A 19,417-nucleotide genomic window follows, 5' to 3' on the forward strand; every position below is an offset into this window, starting at 1 on the left:
CAATGGTATTGACCCATGGTATTGTAAAAATAACTATTTACAAGTTCTGAATTTCCATGGTAAAGTAGGGGGACTAGCACAATATTTGAACCCAAAACTTCTAATTTGATAAGGCTTCATTTCCATAACCATTGCCAATTGAGCTCACCCCAAGCAAACTAATTTCTAACCTTTCATTTGTCATTACTATTAAAAATATTATAAAATATTTTATAAAAGTTAAATCTTTCCCATTTATTTAATAATTATTGATGATTAAATTAAAATTCTAAAAACCTTATTCCAAAATAAACATAACTATTAACATAACAATAAGGTGTAGTCTAACTTATAGACAAAATAATTTTTTTCACAGAAATTCACCAAAATCCGACAATACAATTTCAAGATTTTTTATTGTTTAGAATACAATTTTGAATGCATAAATGGATTCAACGCCTAAAAAACCCTGGTACTCGAATTATGCATTAAACAATTTAAACTCAAGTTTAAAAAAAATTCCATCGCATTTTGTTTAAAATTAACTAGAAAAATAATGTAAAAAATACTATTTTATCTATAAAAACCATTCATCTATAAATTAAACTACACTTAAAAATAATATAAACATTAACGTATTAACGTATATGATTAATATATTAAATCTAACTTCATAATTCAACAAAAGTTTTATATTTATCCACAGAATAAACTTTACCTTGACCCGATTAAAATATCATCACATTAAAAATACATCAAAATAATAATAATATAAAAAAACCACAATGTATCCCCGAGAAACCTGATTATTAAAAGGATATTAAATATAAAAAAGAAGTATTTGCTGTAACAAATGCATACGTGATATTTCCGAACTTCAAAGAGGGAAATGAAGCGGGCTTTTTTCAGTATTAACATCCACGAAGACATTTTCTACCTTTAGATCTTAAAATATTAAGCCTCCAAATCCTTTGATAAACGGCAAAAGTCCTACTTAGAGAAAACCCCATCTTGTCAATAAATGCCCAATTCTTTTCCCATCCCTATCCGTAGAAACAGGTGGGACTGTAATCTGGTTTATCTGCAGATGACATGGAATTAATTAGGATGCCAGTGTAATGAGGTGATTAAATAGAATGTCATAGTATGCGTGGTGGGATCCTTCAAGCCAAGGGCGGAAAGGCCGTTGCAAAATAAGTCCCAATTGGAGAATTTGCATAATCGAAACTTGCCAGTACTACTCCGAACAGGACCTTGATCTGCGATGTCATACTCAAAATTCATACGGACCTGAAGAAGCTGTTGACGAGGTGAGGTCACTATTTTCTGGGTTATCTTGGGCCTTTCAAACTAAGGAATTCAGGGTCCCCTATTAAATATCTTAACCCTTTCAAATTGCTTATGTATGCTCTAGGGTTTCACGATCTCTCATTTGCGATTTCGTGCTGCTTAGAGGATATGTTTTCTTGCTCATAATTTTTGCCCCGAGCTGAAAACTCGTTCTTTACTTTGGGAACAAATTTTGTCTCATGCTCTAATTACTGCGGATTTTATATTTTAGAGTTTTGTTGTCAATGTCAGTCAATTGCCCTGCTGCATCATCGCAATGCCATTTTAAATATCAGACTTTCGCAGAAAATCTGGGAAGATTTCCGTTGTCCAATGGGAAGTAAGGGATCAAAATATTGAAGTTGTTAATGCTTTCTCAGTTACTTGAGTTATTGAATTAATTTTGGGAATTTACTGTGTCTATAGTTTTTGATTTCGGCGTTTCGGGGTGATATTTTCATCCATCGCGAGGGAAAAACAAAAAGTGCATTAGGGCCGTTTTGCATCACACTTGAGCAATTTATCCCTTACAAGTAAATTCGACTAATCTGACTAGATCTTGCAGCCTTATAAACTGCATCTTAACTTATGTCAATAATTCTGTCTTAAAATATTTTGATATGATGTTTTGCTTTCATTGACTTGTAACTATTCGTGGAAGGTGACCCTTACTGAGGAAATTATAATTTGAGCTCAATGCTTACATATTAAGATAAACTAAACTGGAGAAACACTCGTTGAGAAATAATGCTGTAACTACATCGGATTCCTGGCCACTTATAATTGCACCTTTTATAAGCTGCATATGCAAGGCAGGGAAGCAGGGTATCGTCTTATACAAACAGCAAGACAGTTTAGCTGAGATAATTGCTGTACCGCCAATGCAGCTTAGTTAAATAACCGGTTGGTCACTGGCAAACATAGTTACTACAATCATGAATCAAACTTGTGATTCACCGAGTGTGAATCTGATTGAACAAAATATTCAGGATCTCCCTGAGTTAAACTCCGCTTGCCTGAGTTTGACTTGGTCAATGCAACCTTGACTCGCGATTAATCACATTGCGAGTTAAAAATTGACTCACGATTAATCATCAGTCAAACTTGAACTGACTGAATTATACTTGGTCGATTAGTCTATACAGGGCATGTCTCCAAATATGTGTATTATATTTTGTACTTGTGGAGTTTTTTCTGATTTGTTCCTGATTAGATTTAAACTGTTCGCTCTATTGGCAAGTCAAATTTTTGTCGATTCCGAGTCTGGTGACTTGGGTGGCAATTCCCCATCCAATCTCATTTGACTATCAGAAAAAAATATTTACAAGGTATTTCCTGCCACTGAATACGAGTCATTCTCAATTTTTGGATTTCCAAAAAATGTTTGTTGCCTTGATTGTCACCATAGAAAATCATGTAGAAGTTCTGAAGCGTTGAAAGTTTTGAGCAGAGGATTGAAATGGAACTTATTCCCGCAAAAATACTTTTGCAGTGAAACTTTTGGGTTTGATGCATAATTCTGATGTAATTTTGGAGAAAATGTTGCATACCCTTTCTGTCTGCAGTGCTTTAATTTGTAGTCCTTTATTTGGGATTCTCTTCATTTTTTGAGGGAAGCATTATATAGAGGACACCCTGACTGAATGGATTTTAGTGTGGTCAAGCCTATCGTGTGAAATATGAAAGGAGCTAGTCCATTGACAACTTTGGATTCAGTTTTAGCATATTGAAATAATAAAATATACCTTCATCACATTATGCTTTTGAATATTTCATAGCACCAGTATATTCTTATCGCATGCTCATTGTGATCGAATTCGCTGCATTTTAATAGTTGTGAATTATTCTCATGCAGCTTTGAAGCATGTAATGGTTTCCATCCTTTCAGATATGCCACTTTTATTTGCTGCATGTTATGGATATGAAATCTGTCAAATTGTGGGTGTCAGCCTGCATTTTCCCATTGTAGATGCTTTTTTCTGTGTATTGCAGAGCTTGATTTTTTTCAATGCTGATATCATTATATCAAGTCTTGCAACTCAATGCTTTTGAACGAATACTTGCAATTCAACATTTAATAATGTCAAGGCCAGCACTAATGAAATGAATTTGTACTACCAATCATGTATGGAAATTTTATTTGCAGTTGATTGTCTATCTGTCAGACATATACAGTGTACTTTCTTTACAAAATAGCTAGTTTTGATCTCAAGAATCAGCCCGCTGTTTTTGCCATTTGCTTCTCTGAATCTTTGCAGTATCAAGTAACTTTAGCTACAGAATAGCAGTTTTTGTTTTGAGAAATGTTTTAGGTCAAGGCTCTGCTCCACTGAAATCCCTAGCTTTTTCTGTATTGTGATTTAAATCACAATCGTAGCACTTGTGGGTGGCTGTTCTCAATTCAATTCAGTCAGTCAGTAAATATTGTTAAAGTATTGCTGTATTAATGGATAATCTTTGTATAATCTCATATTATCTATCAAGTATTATAGGATTCCAATCAGATTAAGTGGTAGGGATCAGAATTATTTTTCGATAAATTTTAAAAATTTGCATTTGTTGTTTTTCAGAGCACAATGTTGAATTTCTTTGAAATTCTGCTTGCTGCTTGCATGAACAATCTGAAACTACTTTTCTTTTCACCGAGGCACAGAATTTCTCAACAATAGAAGCAGCAAAATTAAACAGAGATAAAGAGTCCAGACACAATTACAGAAGAGACAATAATTTTCTAGGAACCCAACTGGGAAAACCCTCTCCTTGCTGTGGTATTTTATTGATAGAGTATACAGATCAAATACAAGGCAAACTGTCTGTTGAGAACATAGTTGTTCTCCTGCTAACCTAGCCTAGACCTGCCCTGAACCTTACTTGATCACAGCTCCTATCCTTTGCGCACAAACAGGCCCGAAATCCTTGCGCACTAGCCTCTTTCTTGTCTCCTAAATTCATGCGCACAGGGCCTCCTGCTAGGCGCAAAGCCAACTGCTAACTAGCTTAGACTCAAAGTGAGATACTGGCTGAGGCTCCATCTTGAGAACTCTACCCTGCTCTCGCTCAACCATCACTTCTCTACTCTGTGCTCTCCTTGCCTTGCTGCTGAAGACTGTACCTGTTTCTACTTGAAACTTGTAGAGATTTTCATCCTCACACCTATTTGCTTCTTACATCTAGAAGCTAAGTGCTGGAGGTAAGCCTTACCTCTGCTGAAGATGACATCATAACCCTTGTCCTCAAATGTAGCTACCGAAACAAGATTCTGTTTGAATCATAGAACATAGAGGACATCTCTGAGATGAAGAGGATTACCTGACTCCCTCTGAAAACTGATAGTGGCAACTCCTCTGTTGGCATTATGGCTAAGGTGTTGTCTTTGATGACAACCTTTTTGATAAAGATGTCAACATTCTTATAACATGCAGATTGGAACAAATGAAAAGATGTGATGAACAGAGAAATGATAGTTCAGAGACAGATGGATGTTGAATAATATGTGATGAACAGAGAAATGATAGTTCAAAGACGGATGGATGTTGAATATGAAGTTTGGGAAAGTATACGCGAATCCTATACAGAAGGGTCGCATACATATGCAGGTATTGTGAAGAAAAGTCGCATACATAATCTGCACCATGGTAATCTGGATACTAGGGGTCTTTACCATGGTATTGGCCCATAGTAATGAGAGCAACAACGGTTATTTGATCCCGTCAAAGAATACTAACGACATTACCAAAGGATTGGCCTAAGGTATTGGCTAAGGCTAAAGCTATAGAAGGAGATGGAGATCAAAGTGTTATGTATGCAAGTGATGGATTGTTCATGAATGATTTTATCTAAAACAGGGGTGCACCAGAGAGCAAGGAGAAGACTCAGATCTGAAGTATGGTGACATATAAGTTTTTTGATTTACTTATTGAAAATGTCTAACAATGGTAGCTCTGTGGTTGTAATAATGCTGTGATCTGAATGAAGTATTCTAAAGTATGTAATTCTGACAGTAAGGGTTGCGGAGAGTAAAATTATGTTTACAGTTAAAGTTCTCACATCTGTATGCAAGTTTGTCTGAGGTTAATCGCATACAAACAAATATCTGCTTCTGGGTAGTCACATATATATTCTCCAAAGTGTTTTTAGTTTGTGCAGATCTATATGCAGGCATTGTGAATGGAAAGTGTGTACATATACCAATACACTTTATGTACATACTACATATACTAAGATTTTTGCAATATGGCTTGTTGATGACATTTGATCAGTTTTGTTTTTTTGTTGCGTTATGTTGATGATGTCTCTATCATGATAATCTGTGTTTGATAGTGTTGTTTGGGTTGAATAAGACTTGGTATATTGATTAGTGATGGTGCCGCATTATGATTGGGTTTTCAGTAGGTTAGTATTGCTGTATTGTTGTGATTCAGTATTCAATGACTGACCTAGTGATTCAGTTTGACAGAGTTCTTAGTAGTCAGTGATTTGAGATTTGTACACAGGTCTTTTACAGAGGAAACACGTACTTACGCGTGTGTGGTATAGAGAAGTAGCGTTTAGTTTTTGAAATATATCTGATCAAGGTTTGCAGTGACAACAATTGGTTTTTGTGATGAACAAAGTATGACTTGGTATATTTATGCATGGTTGTGCATTGGTGGATTCACTATGAAATATTATGAAACGTGGTCCACAAGAGGTGTTGGGGGTTGGAGCCTTCAATGAGGGAGTCGAAGCTTCCTTCTAGTAGTAGCTGGTGGATTTTAGCAGGGGGTAGGTGCTTCCTTCTGATAGGAGCTGGTAAATGAGATCAGGGGGTTGGAGCTCCCTTCCAGTGGGTGCTGGACAACAAGAGAAGGTTGTAGCCTTCTGCGGGTGGGTGCCTGCGTACTGGTAAGAGTTTGCGCCAATACAAGATTGTAAAAAGTTTTTCTTTATAATAAAAAAGGAAGACAGAGACGACGACATCGGTGGTTTTCTCCCACATTGGGTTTCCACCTAAAATCCTGGTGTTCATGTGTGTTGATGATCTATTTGCTTCTTACTGATCATGGTTATTGTTTAATTAATGAATAATGAAGTAATGATGCATTGGTTAAAGATGAACAAATGATGAAGTATATGAAAAGTTAGTTAATTGGATATACGTTGTTTGCCTTTACTAAAGTCGCGTACATACACTAGTTGCATGAATGACAATAGCGTATGGAAATCATAATATAAAATGAAAAGTTTAAAGTGAGTTTAAAATACTGATTCACCCCCCCTCTCTCAATATTTTTCCCAACAATTGGTATCAGAGCCAGGTCACTTCAGTTGAAGCTTAACCTCTTGGAGTGGATCAGGGACAATGGGAAAGAAGCAAAAGAAGAAGGCAACTCAAAGGACGAAGTCAATTCAGGTGAATAATGACAATGATGCATTTGATGCTATAGCAATATCTGCATTTATGGGTCAAGAACAATCTGCAGCAGAAGCACAAGGCAAGTCAGAAACCATGGACAATAAAAGTATGTTTATGCTTAGTGATGATAACTATCAGGAATGGAAAGAAAAGACGAAGTCTAAATTAATAAACCTAGGATCTGATGTCTGGAATTTAGTATGTAATGGTTGCACTAAAACTCCTCCATCAAGTGAAGAATTACAAAAGAATAATGTTGCATTAAATGAAATCGTCGATAACATACCTGATTTAGTATTAGGAGAGGTTATGCACTATAAAACTGCAAAGGAAGTATGGGATAATCTGCAGATCATTCATGAAGGAAAATCAAAGGAAGTTTGTTCATTAATAGAACCATCAGGTAATCTTATTTCTAAAGATGTGTCAAAGGATGAGTATGATGATAAAACAACCTTTGTTATGTCAGATGGAGTTACTGATTCAAAAGAAGATAGGTTAGAGGAAGTTCTTAATCTTAGAAGAAAACTTGATTTTGCTTTAAAAAGGATTAACAATCTTAAGGATAAGTTGCAGGGATGTGATGACAGGGATCATATTAAATTAGTAAGTACTGCAGTAGAATCTAAACAATATTGTGAAGGACTTGAAGCTGAGATTGTCTCTCCAAGAACAGACCTTGAAAAATCAAACAAGCGAAATGGAGAGCTACTTCAAGTATTTGAAGAACAAGAGAATGGGCTAAAGGAATAGATTATGAAATTAAAGGAGCAATTGGAAGAATGAAGAAGGGTTGAAGAAGGAATGAGGAAGCAATATCTAGAAAAGGAAGAACAATATCAAAGAATAGAGGTTGAGGTAAACATTCTAAAAGGTAAATTAGAAGAAAAGGATAAACACTTGAGATTTCAAGATAGTACTAATATTTTGGATAACATTCTTAGTAGTCAAAGGTCTCCTTCCATTAAATCTAGTCTTGGTTTTCATGAAACTGTAAAAGGAGAATCTAGTTCACAAGTTTGTGCAAGGATCTTGAAGGATAACAATACAAAATTTGTTAAAGAGATAAGAAGTCAACTAGATCAACATCTAAGAAAGATGAATTTTCAAAAGAAATCATTTGCTCCTAATAATAGAAACATTAATTGATTCTTTCCTTTGATCAATAATGTTGAATGCTTTATATGTCATAATTATGGACATGTTGCAACCGATTGCAGAAGCAGATTTTTTCGACCTCAAACAAATAGCCACCTCACAAGAAGGTCACCAACTCCCTTTTACTCAGGTTTCTTTAAGGGGTACTATTTTGCTTGCAACATATTTAGTCACAAGGCTATTGATTGCAATAAAATGCATATGAAATAGACATAATAATTCATCAACTCCATTTTTTGGTCATATAAGATGTTATGCTTATAACAAGTTTGGGCATGTAGCAAAAGAATGCAAGAACGAGTCAATGGACCTCCACAGACAACATGACAAGCAATCAAATAAGAATATTGTTTCCAAAAGACCTGAGAAAGATGGATTCCCCAACACTTCTTATAACAAGTAGAAAGAAGAACAAACAAGGTTTGGTCTTGCTCTTTGCTCATTTGAAGATGAAGAAGAATGGTACATAGATAGCGGATGCTCTCATCACATCACTGGAGATAAGGACAAGTTTGAGTTTCTCAAGAAAAACAAAGATGGTAAGGTGATTCTTGGGAAAAGGTAGAATCAAACTTGAGATGTATGCAAAACAATTGATGCATTATTAGTTCAAGGACTAAAGCATAATATTCCAAGTGTAGGTCAAATGGCTGACAAAGGAAGCATAATTTTATTTTCATCAACTAAATGCAAAGTTATAGACGAAGAAACTGGAAAGTTTATAGCAAGAGGATACAAAAATCCAAACAAATTATATGTGTTAGCAGATAAGAATTCTGGCAGAAAGAAGATGTATAGTTCCTCTTCTTCTTCAAATTCAGAATAAAAGAAGAAAGCATACTTCTAACAATGACTGCATAAGTGATACGAGAGCAGGTGATGATTAGCAGCTCCACAAGATCACTAATGTATGATCTTAGGGGGGGGCTATGCATGAGTATCTTGGTGATAGTTCTCTAGCTTGATTTGATATTCATTTGGTGATGCTTATATTGCTAACATTGCATTGATGAAGTGACAGTGAACAAGAATAGGTATGATATGTTTAGGGGGAGTTGTTGTCATGAAAAGTTCAACATTTTACTTTCTGTACGCAAATATTATGAAGGACAATCACACGTATACACGAGTTTTGATCTAGACAGTCGCATATGTTTCTCTGAGATAAAGAAATAGTGGGACAGACTCAGGGGGAGTTTCCGATATGCTTTAAACAATTATTATTTGGCTTTCTAGTTCTGATATTGATTGGTTACAATATGTTGATTATGCTCAGATGTTACTTAGAAATGATGATGGTTCATGAGATGTTGCAAAATGTTATTGCTGCTGTGATTCTTTGATGAATTTGCTTATTGATGAGGTGGATATGATCAAATTTGACATTGAATAGTTGGCACAGGTTCATGGGGAGCATTTGCTATGCTTCTAATAGTGCATTATTGGCATTATGATTTCTTGAGCATTTCTTGTTGCAGGTTGGTTATGGTAAGTACATATCATTTGGTGATGTATAGTTGTTGCTGTTATTGCCGAAGATACATATGCCGCTGTCATTTTGTCATTAAGTCATGGATGATGCTTGAGATGCACTTAGTGAAGTTGTTAATCCTACTTAATGCACTTGATAAAAGGGATGTGTAGGCTGTGGTCATTATTAGCATTGGTTGATGACAATAAGTTTATGATTCACTCACTGCTTTTTGACATTGATATGCTGCTATCATTATGTCATATGGATGATTCTTATATATCGCTCAGGTTTGGCAAAGTTGCTGTTTATACTAAAGATTTGATGTTGCTGATGAGATTTGTGATGACTGAAGGATCTCTTTGTTTGCACACATGTTATTAATGGATATGATGATGTATATGCTGCGTGAGGATTGTGGCTCTTCTTATGTGTAAAGATAGCTTGTTATGAGATCAAGGAGATGAGTTACTAACAGAGCTTGATTGGAAAATCTTATGCTACAATTGGTTGATGATGATGAGTTCATGATTTACTCATTGTTGTTGGCATCTCTCATTGATGAGAAGACATATACAAATTGTTGTCACTATGTCATGGCTTATAGTGATCTTATGGATGATTACTTGAGTTGCATTTTGGTGAAGATGTTTATGATGTGATAATTCTACTTAATACACTTGATGGTCATTATTGATATTGAAGGTTCTCCTGGTCTTTAATGGATGCATGAAGATAATATGATGGCATTATGATTCAAAGGAGTAATATTGCTGCCTATGGATTATAGCTCTTCGTATATATTGAAAAAACATGTTGACCTTGATGATATGAGGTCAAGGGGATGAGTTGATTGCTCTATTATGTTTCTACTTTAGTGCTTGGTGATGCTTGGAAGCTTTGCATATTTGGTCACATGTTTGATGTTGAAGATTGATGCTACATCGTCTTATCTTACGTAGCTTCTTGATGATGAGGATGTTCATCTTGCTTCTATGTTGCTGTGATCAAATGTTCATGTTGCAGGTTCCTATGTATGATGGTTGTTGATGACTATCACGATCTTGCCACCTGATTGTTGAGGTCCTTGTTTCTTAATAAATGACATTTGTTTCTTGATGTAAAGGTCATGTAAAGATCCATGTTGTAAATCATTGTAAAATCCTATCATGGACTCTTGGGGTCAAGTCATTCATGTATGTAATCCCATTATGTTGGGACATTGATGTAATGTTGGGTCAAATATGTAACCCCATTGTGTTGGGTAATTGATGTAACCATGAGTAATTGGTGATAGGAAAGGTCAGATTTGGTTGAGTCATAAAGAATTGTGCTTTTATTGTATACCTTTAGAGGTTTTTAGCATATTCTTAGGGGGAGCATGGTCAGCATATAGTTCTCATATTCAGCAGATCAACCCTACAGTGATTCTCTCTACAAAGGGGGAAAGAAGCCTACATTCAACATTGGTCAGTTCTTTGTCCTTGATGTCAAAGGGGGAGAGAAGGTTGGTGTTTGGAAAAGAATGCTTGGAGAAGCTTGGTAAGAAGTCTTGGTATTTGCAGATGTGTTTGCAGGTGTTTACAGATGGTGACCAAACACTAAAGTGGTTGCCATCAAGTCCAAAGGGGGAGATTATTGGTATTATAGGTAAGGTGTTCTCCTTGATGACAACCTACTTGATAAAGATGTCAACATTATGATAACATGCAAATTGGAACAGATGCTATAGATGTGATGAATAGAGAAATGATAGTTCAGAGACAGATGGATGTTGAATAAGATGTGATGAACAGAGAAATGATAGTTCAGAGATAAATGGATGTTGAATAAGATGTGATGAATAGAGAAATGATAGTTCAGAGACAGATGGATGTTGAATATGAAGTTTGGGAAAGTATACGCAGATCCTATATAGAGGGGTCGCATACATATGTAGGTATTGTGAAGAAAAGTGGCGTACATAATCCGCACCATGGTAATCTAGATACCAGGGGTCTTTACCATGGTATTGGCCCATAGTAATGAGAACGACAACAGTTATTTGATCCCATCAAAGTATACTAATACTAACGATATTACCAAAGGATTGGCCTAAGGTATTGGCTAAGGCTAAAGCTATATAAGGAGATGGAGATCAAAGTGTTATGTGTGCAAGTGATGGATTGTTTATGAATGATTTGATCTAAAACATGGGTGCACCAGGGAGCAAGGAGAAGACTCAGATCTGAAAGATCTAAAGTATGGTGACATATGTGTTTGTTTGATTTACTTATTGAAAATGTCTAACAATGATAGATCTGTGGTTGTAATAATGCTGTGATCTGAATGAAGTATTCTAAAGTATGTAATTCTAACAGTAAGGCTTGCGGAGAGTAAAATTATGTTTACAGTGAAAGTTCTCACATCTGTATGCATGTTTGTCTCAGGTTAGTCGCGTACATACGCAAATTTGCTTCTGGGTAGTCGCGTATATATTTTGCAAAGTGTTTTCAGATTGTGCATAGCTATACGTGGGCGTTGTGAATGGAAAGTGTGTACATATGCCAATACGCTTTATGAAAGCCACGTACATATACTAAGGTTTTTGCAGTATGGCTTGTTGATGACATTTGATCAGTTTTGTTCTGTTTGCTGCTGTTTGTCGATGATGTCTCTGTCATGATAATCTGTGTTTGACAGTGTTGTTTGGGTTGAATAAGACTTGGTATATTGATTATTGATTAGTGAGGGTGCTGCATTATGATTGGGTTTTTAGTAAGTTAGTATTGCTGCATTTGTTGTGATTCAATATTTAATGACTGATCCAGTGATTTAGTTTGACAAAGATCTCAGTAGTCAGTGATTTGAGATCTGTACGCAGGTCTTCTACAGAGGAAACACGTACATATGCGGGTGTGCTATAGAGAAGTAGCATATAGTTTTTGAAATATATCTGATCAAGGTTTGGAGTGACAACAATTGGTTTCTGTGATGAACAAAGTATGACTTGGTATATTTATGAATGGTTGTGCATTGGTCGATCCAATATGAAATATTATGAAACGTGGTCCACAGGAGGTGCTAAGGGTTGGAGCCTTCAGTGAGGGAGTCGAAGATTCCTTCTAGTAGTAGCTGGTGAATTTGTGGAGGGGTAGGTGCTCCCTTCCAGTAAGAGCCAGTAAACGAGATCAGGGGGTTGGAGTTCCCTTCCAGTGGGTTCTGGAGAACAAGAGAAGGTTGTAGCCTTCTGCAGGTTGTTGCGTGGGTACTGGTAAAAGTCTGCGCCCATACAAGATTATAAAAAGTTTTTCTATATAATAAATAAAGGAAGACAAAGACGACGACAACGATGGTTTTCTCCCACATTGGATTTCCACCTAAAATCCTGGTGTTCATGTGTGTTGATATGTTTCTTGTGTGTTGATAATCTATTTGCTTCTTATTGCTCATGGTTACTATTTAATTAATGATAATGAAGTAATGATGCATTTGTTAAAGATGAACAGATGATGAAGTATATGAAAAGTTAGTTAATTGGATATACGCTATTTTCCTTTACTAAAGTCGCGTACATACGTTGGTTGCATGAATGACAATAGCGTATTGAAATCAGAATATAAAATGAAAAGTTTAAAGCTAGTTTAAAATGCTGATTCACCCCCCTCCCCTCTTAGTATTTTATCAACATCCTCTAGCTGCATACATGCCATCATCTCCTAGCTTAATTTGAAATTGCATGTCCTTCTCCTTCAGGTGGCTGAAATTCCGTTTGTTCTCGATCATGTGGAAGGATGCTCCTGAATCAATATACCATACACTGATATTTGTTGAGCTTTCCATGCAAGCTATCAATGAGAAGTCTTTCTCGAACTGGACAGAAAATGCATCTACCTCTGTGGATGTAACTACATGATCCTTATTGGGCTCCTTCTTCCGCTTAGGACACTTAGTGGCATAGTGTTCAAACTCATGGCAATGGAAGCACTTGATCTTGCTTAGATCCTTCTTCTTGCCCTTCGGACTGGATCAACCACGACTTGGCCCTCTTTGCCCTTTGCCTTGCTGCTCTTGCCTGCCATGGCAAAGTTGTTCTTGTCCTCTATCTTCATTGATCTACCATCTCTGGTCCCTTTCCGGATCTCTTCTTGAACGCAGTCAGTCCATAGCCTTTCCCAACTAGGGAAATTCTGCACTTACTGCATATTGGAAACCATACTAAGACTTGTGAAGTCCTAGATGAGAAAAACTCATAAGATCATGCTCTGGTATAGTCATGCCCACACCACTCAGCTCATCTCTTACCTGAGTGAACTTTGACAAATATGTGACAATGAGCTCTCCAACGCTCATCCAGATACTCTTTAGCTTTTCCTTAAGAGCAAGTTTCTTGGAATCACTGGTACTTGATCTAGATCTAAAATAGTTTTGAACATCTCGAAAGCTGTCTTCTTCTCATCGATATGAGGAACTATATGATCTCTGACCCCTTCTAAAATAATCCTCCTCGCCTTGATATCATTCTTAGTATGTTGGGTCAACTGTTGGGGATCTTGTGGTGGTGGTATAGTGTTTTTGACAAACTCTCCCACTCCATTATCCTCCAATACTATCATGATACTCCCTTTCCATGGAATGAAATTAGAGGCTCCCTATGAATAGTGGTCTGGTCTCAAACCTTGCAATGCCATTCTACTTACCCAGAGAGCTCTCCTCAACAAACTGATCTCTGTCCTCCACAAATCTGATCAGCTATGCTCTTAAAAAAAAACTACCCTCTTAACTATCACAAGGTTGCTTCTTGTTGACAGTACTAGGTCACACACAATCAACCTTCTAAGCAGTGATTTAACTCCACAAAGCACCCTGCTTCAGACCTCTACACTGTTCTGAAGTGATACGCTGGTCTTGTTCAGAATCTGAGGTCACAAAAGGCCTTCTTTTAGGTCTCGGCCTTTCTAGACTTCTCTGCGCAGACCCAAAATTATTGTGGCCTCTCCTGGCAGATGATCCGAGGCCTGTACTAGCCTCTTTCAAGGCTTGGCCTTCTCCTAAAAATACCTAGAACAAAATCTTTATCCTTGCACGGACATCTGAGGATATTTGGGCCTCTCCCCTGCAACCATATAGGCCTCTCGACCTCTTTTCTAGCAGACTAGAGCTTTGGCCCTCCACCTACAGCCACAGACATATGGGCCTCTTGGCAGAACAGAGATAAAACTCGGCCCTTTTTTGAGCCTCTTCTTCCCCAGAATTTGTCTGCTTTCAACGCTGGACCAAACCTCCTTTGAGTGGCCCTAAATCTTTGTGCACAGGCCCCTTTGACCCTTTTTCGTGTGCTGGTATTTATGCGGATCTGTGCTCTGATACCATGTTGAATTTCTTTGTAATTCTGCTTGCTGCTTGCATGAACAATCTGAAACTACTTTTCTTTTCACCAAGACACAAAATTTCTCAATAATAGTAGCATTGGAATTAAACAGAGATAAAGACACAATTGCAAAAGAGACGCAATAATTTCTAGGGAACCCAACTGGGAAAATCCTCTCCTTGCTGTGGTATTTTATTGATAGAGTATGCACAGATCAAATACAAGGCAAACTGTCTGTTGAGAACAGAGTTGTTCTCCTGCTAACCTAGCCTAGACCTGCCCTGAACCTTACTTGATCATAGCTCCTATCCTTTACGCACAAACAGGTCCGAAATCCTTGCGCACTAGCCTCTTTCTTGGTTCCTAAATTCATTTGCACAGGGCCTCCTATTTTGTAGCGCAAATTCCTCAATCTATGCGCACTTGGTACTCAAAAATACGCACACCACAAGCAGGAACTCACACAATTCTTGTGCACTCTCTCACAAACCAGTGAGCTATTGTCTTGTCTCACAACCTTGAAAACAAAACAATTGATGAATACTGTGCCTTCATCCTCCCTTTATGATGTTCGATCATGCTATAATTGGAAAAAGTATAATTAGACAATTGCAAATTTGGAACACCAGTTGTGATTGACTTGGTTAACTGAGTTCGAACTGAACCTCAATTAGAAACTGAAGCTCACTAACTCGTCCTTTTCCAAAAATAAACTCGCACTTGGAGACAAACAAACCTGAGCCTCCAACTCCTGCGCATGAGTTAACTTCTCCATGACTCGTCCTATTTCCTAGGAACTCGTGCATGCTAAAGGAATACTGCTTCTGGTCTTTCTTGACTAAGGCACAAGTCAAGAAGAAGACCTTCGCTACACTTATCAACACACAGAAGCAAAAGAAGATGGGATAATTATCACACTAAATTTTGATAAATTTCATATAATACGTACATCTCTTTCTCTTGCTCTACACCCATTACAAAATTGGATAATTAAGGATAAGGATCATTCTCCAACAAAAATAATCCAACCCAAATTTGGGTTGCTCCCTCTAAATTGATACTTATTTCTAAATTTTACCTTACTTCTAATTTTGTAGTTTAGGTTTTCTAACTAAAAATTGGTATCACATCCTCAACAACCCCCATTATGATTGTTTTGGTTTATTTTACACCAAGCATATCTTGAAACATTGATTGTTGGCACTAAATATTGGCCATGGGGTCTCTTTATTTGCCAACTATCATTGTTGCCTAGTGTATCCTAAACAAACACTCACATTATCCCCATCTGGTGATGGAGTCTCACCTGAGGCATCCATAAAGGTTGTTACCAAGTGACAAGTGATTGAGAAAATATTAAAATAAGCAAGAAACCATACCCTTAGCCATTACTGTTATCATCATAACATTAGCAATTACAGAGTCACACATATATTCATGCAGAAATCAATACACAATGTGAGGGGTAGCCACATGAACATCAATTTCCATGATTGTGTTAAAGAAATCAAATGTTGATTGTATGTCTAAATGTTGTCAAAGTACAGTAAGCATTTAACTTTAATCTCTTTGTCATATTTTCAATACTTATCTTTGCAGAAGTGTTAACAAATCTGTATCATCAACAAAAATGAAAGGATAAACAGATGCGTTATTTTGGAGACATAGTGTTTCGTTTGAAGGCCTAATTCGATGGCCTTCAAGGTGAAATTGATGATTTCTGTTTCTAAGACATGCAAATATTGGGGTAGAGGCCATCCGTGATGCATACACTTTTCAAGCACACACAAACACACACACACATATATATATATATCAACAAATTGCTAATTTCTAAAATAGCAGAAGCATTTCTAAATGAAGCAATTATCATTCTAACAAAATTGGGTCCAAAACCAAGAATTCAATGCAATAATTCTATTCCCATGCCTTATAATCATATGCTTTTTGAAAGTCAATTACCACCATCAAAACCTGCTATACTGAAGCTTTTCCCCATTCCATGATCAGACTTTTTACAATATATCTCCCTTCAACAATACTTGTTTGTGTATGGGAAAGTGCCAAAAGAAACACATTTCTCCTTTTCTATTTCACCCATGTTATTTGATGCTTGTATTGATTTCATCATAATAAATTTGTTATCAACTTGATTTTGCTTCAGTCTAGTTTTAGACTTTAGTAAATTATATGCTGAAGATCAATTGTTGTTTTCAGAGCTGAGCCTAGTTATCTTTTGATTTTGTAAGATAAAAAACATTATAGATTAAATGCTTAGTAGTAGGATCTATTTGAGGACATTTTTGGTTGAAGAAACCATCCAAATGAAAGAAATTTTAGAGTAAATCAAACTTTGGGATATGCCAACATGAATGTTAACTTGTCATAATTAGTGTTATATCACGTTGGTTTGAAGGCCATAAGGCACATGGATCTAAAAAATAGATATAGCTGTAAGTGTTATAACCATACAATGCTAGCGAGTAATTTTAGAGTGTTTATAAGCCAACCTTTGGCTTATAAACATAATTTTAGAGTAAATCAAACTTTGGGATATGCCAACATGAATGTCAACTTGTCATAATTAGTGTTATATCACGTTGGTTTGAAGGCCGTAAGGCACATGGATCTAAACATAATTTGAGAGTAAATCAAACTTTGGGATATGCCAACATGAATGTCAACTTGTCATAATTAGTGTTATATCACGTTGGTTTGAAGGCCGTAAGGCACATGGATCTAAAAAATAGATATATCTGTAAGTGTAATAACCATACATTGGTAGCGAGTAATTGTAGAGTGTTTATAAGCCAACCTTTGGCAAAGATGATTTTTGTGGTTGAGTATTCCACTTGATAACCTATTCCTTAGGCATATTGTGAGTGTTGACTCACTAAAAGATTTTAACTAGCCAGCTTGGGCATATTATGGGGTGTTGACTCATTCAAAACATTTAACTGGCCAAACAAGTTAGATAATAGCCCTTTGTCACCTCTTAGTGTTAGCTTATGAAATCAAACCATTTGGTAGTTACCTAAGTCACAGGACACGTCCTCCAGGGTCCCGTGTCCCGTATTTTACGTACTGGACACGAAAACGGCCCTAATACGTGTCGAATACGGTTTTTATCGTGTCCTGTAAAATGGAATACGTATTCGCCGGTTTTCGTCGTGTCCTGAATTTGGAAAACGCGTATTTCGTTGGTAGAAAATGTTCCCTGCATAAGCTGCAATTTTTTTTGAAAGAAACAAATAATTTTTGAGTGGGGCAGCTTAATGATCAAGTCTAGGCCCTAGTATTGATATGCTATTCATGGTAATGTTAAATTCTTAAAGTAGAAGTGACATTCTCCTTAATCTTCATTTTCATCCTTTTACTTAAATTTTTTACATTACCATGAAATGACTCAGGATGTTTGAGAGTGGTTCTGGCTTCATTGGATTTCATATGAAGAAAGTAGAATTTTAGATTTCATTCAAAATGCAGCAGACTTATCAGTTTTTCAGGATTTCAGGATTGGTAGATTGCAATGTTTCCAGGTGACACCACTTGCCTGGGCTACCCCTGCCACCAGTAGAGGATGTGGTCTACCTCCTATAGCTCCTACTTCTAGTTCTTCAGCTTCTAGAGCATAGCAAACTCCACTGCCAATTCCACCAGCACCAACATCTACATCTAGAGGGAAAGGGAAAGCTGTGGCATTTTCTCGCAAGAGGGGCAGAGGAAATCAATAGGATTAGACTTTAGTTTTTTTCTTATGTGCTTGTAAGTTGTACATGAACAATGAACATTGAATATTCAAGAATCAAGACCAAGCATATCACATTCTAATTTCTAAATAGTAAATTTTGATTCTATTTATTTTTTTAAAGTGAACTATGAACTTTGAGAAGTAATTATATTTTAATTTGATTAGATAAGCTGCAACTTGCAATTTTTATGGATAAAAAACTATATTTCGGTATATATATATATATATTAAATATATATAAAACGTGTCCCCCGTGTCCTGTTTCTAGGTCGCTGTGTTTCGTATTGAATACTCGTATTTACGTGTCCTCCGTGTCTCGTGTCCTCGTGTCATGTGACTCAGGTAGTTACTAATTTTCTGTGATTTACCAAGTTTTGAATATGGGGGAGAAGTTTTAGGATGGTCAAGAGACCTCTCAATTTCAGCGGACTATAGGGTATAGGCCATAAGGAATGTGAAAATTTCAAGCCTTAGGTGACTAATGTTCTTATGATCTCATTCAAACAAGTAGATTGCTGAACTGAATTGATGCTGAAATTAAATTTCAGACCATATTATCAATCACACAATAGGTAGAAATTATATAATGGAAGCATAAAATTGATTTTGCACATACAAATAGTTACTCCTTCAAATCAACTTTTCATTCCTTCGAAAAATTTACAAGGAAACCTTCACACATTGCCAAAAAAACAGTACTGCATGGTTACCAAAATCATCTTCAACTTGAGGTTCTATAGGCTGCTTGAGAGGTAGAACTGCTGTAAATAAGTCAAAAACAGTATTTGTCTGCTGTACAGGCTATGTGGCTGTAGTATGGCCTTGATGTAAATAATTCATATGACTATACAGATCTGTACTGTATTGTTTGTACGATTGTACAGGACTGTTTATTACAACTGTACAGAATTGTATGCTGCAAAAATGCCTCTTTCTGGGCTGCCTGCACATGCTCTCTCTCTCAGTCACTCAACTGCTCAATTT

General features: G+C 36.5%; 1 protein-coding gene across 2 annotated transcripts in view; it reads left to right on the forward strand.

The window, feature by feature from the left end:
* The first annotated feature begins 899 nt into the window (after nt 1–899).
* Nucleotides 900–19,417, forward strand: part of LOC149167661 (phosphatidylinositol 3,4,5-trisphosphate 3-phosphatase and protein-tyrosine-phosphatase PTEN2A-like) — a 195,397-nt gene continuing 176,879 nt past the window's right edge. Inside the window, exon 1 of one of the 2 annotated variants that reach the window (XM_089433069.1) lies at nt 900–1,289. The gene's annotated coding sequence lies outside the window, so the exon portion shown is untranslated. The remainder of the gene's footprint in view (nt 1,290–19,417) is intronic. The other variant, XM_089433068.1, reaches the window with a different exon arrangement.

The sequence above is a fragment of the Pinus tabuliformis genome, chromosome 5_1, assembly GCF_031772625.1.
Source record: "Pinus tabuliformis cultivar Carrire ecotype Pingquan chromosome 5_1, CPIR1, whole genome shotgun sequence".
Classification (NCBI taxonomy): Eukaryota; Viridiplantae; Streptophyta; class Pinopsida; order Pinales; family Pinaceae; genus Pinus; species Pinus tabuliformis.